Below are 1,946 nucleotides of genomic sequence, written 5' to 3'. Positions count from 1 at the left end.
GAGCCGTACGATACACGGCAGCGGCCCTCGGTCGGTTGGTCGGGAGGTGAGGCCGTGGGACTCGCGCGTAAAACTGCTGACTGACGAAGGGTTCTATCATGTGCCATGTAGCAGGAAGCTACCAGAAGGCGCTTCCTCTCGCTCTCCAGCATCACAACAGTCTGGTCATCCGTGCTGTAATGAGACATAAGGTTAGCATGCAGGCCCTTCCGTTGCTGCTCCTCCCCCTCATGCATGCACTTCAGGATTTTGACCCCGTTCAGCCACCCGGCACCATCAAATGTGGGCAATGGGGCCTTAGGATCTTCCTCCTTTCTTTAGCATAATACTTTGCCTGGATTCTCTGCACTTAGGTATCCTTTATCGAGTTAACGGCATCGCTTAGATATTATTAAGGTACGCAGTGCATACATACATAGATAGTTTCCAGATAATTAACGCAGAACTGCTGGAAGCACCTCTTTGCCACCAGTCGCGCCTTGAACCGGTCTATGCGACCGTTCTTATCGCGCTTAACATAGAAAATCCACTTGCATCCAATGGCTTGCAGACCCATGGCCTTACGCCACTCTGGCGCATGTGTATTGCTCAAAGCCTCTTTGCAGTTAACTGAAATTAAAACGTTTTCAGAAACCAAAGCGCTCAGGATATTAAATTGCTTCTTTGGACGATCAGGTTTTCCTGTCCGCATCACTTTTGGTCGACCAGGTCCTCGGCGCTTATTTTCATTCATAATCTGTACATCCGGTCCATTTCTTTGTTTTCATCACTCACTAGAAATGAGTTCGTTACCCAGTCAGTGCCGAGATATAAAGCCTAACACATTAAACCACTCCCTTTGTTAACTCATTAAAGTTTTAACCTTAGGTTTCCACGGCCTTCTTCGGAAATTATAGTGGCGCTCCTGATCCTGCGCTGCCTTCTCTATATTCCTCCGCACCAGTTTCCGCGTTTTCCGCCGGTGTCTGTGTACACCTGCCAGTTCCGGCCGTCTGTTCATCAAACAACGCGTTCGGCAGCCTTGGTTTCCCTCCCTGTGAGTACTCGGTGGTCTCCGCCACATTCGTGTTCACTGCCAGCTGCAGCTCCGGCCAGTTCTCGTCCCATGTCCTCTGATCGGCCCCTGTGAATTGCGCGATCATTGTTTTTACGGTCCTGTTGGCCCTTTCTGTCGGGTTTTCGTGTGAAGTATATGGAGCCGTGAGCTGGTGTCGCACACCCAGCTCCTCCAAAACCCTCTTAAATGCCCTGCTCATAAATCGGACTCTATTGTCCGTGATCATGTCTTTAGGCACCCCGTATCTGGCCACCATTCGCTATCGCACAGCCTTCCGCAAGTACCTCCTTATGTCCCGGTGCATTCCTGGCCAGTGGTACCTGGCTGCCACCCTTGCGATCGTCTTCCGACTTCCCAGGTGTCCTGCCATCGGCAAGTCGTGGTTCTCGGCCATGACGCGCTGCCTTTCCCTGTTTGGTACACACAGCTTTCATGACACTATATCCTCATTCCCTGCCCGGTGCGAAATGTGCCTATACAACTGGCCGGCCTCCTCTAGGTAGTCTGGGAATCTTTGGGGATCCTGCTTCACTTTTATCCGCATCGCTTCTGTCCACCTGCATCCCTGCTGCTCGGCCAGCTGCCCTACTTCCTTCGCCGTTATCCTTCGGCTTGTTTCCTGCAGCGGCTGTCTCGACAGTCTCGTCCGCGACGACGTTCAGCTGGCCCTTTCTATACGGGATTTCAAAATCGTATTGGAGCACCAGTAGGACGGGCTCTCGATGCTTTTCAGCGACTTGCTAAACATCCCTTCTCTGTTGCAGAGTTGTTCCTTTCCGCTCCGTTCAGCGCTCTGCTGAAATAGGATATAACCCGCTCGCCTTGCTCGGACTGCTGTGTGATAGCGCCCAGCCCGTAGTCGCTGGCGTTCGTCTGTAACACGAATGTT

This window comes from Drosophila yakuba, unplaced genomic scaffold, assembly GCF_016746365.2.
Source record: "Drosophila yakuba strain Tai18E2 unplaced genomic scaffold, Prin_Dyak_Tai18E2_2.1 Segkk4_quiver_pilon_scaf, whole genome shotgun sequence".
NCBI lineage: Eukaryota > Metazoa > Arthropoda > Insecta > Diptera > Drosophilidae > Drosophila > Drosophila yakuba.
Note: the sequence above shows the minus strand (reverse complement) of the source record.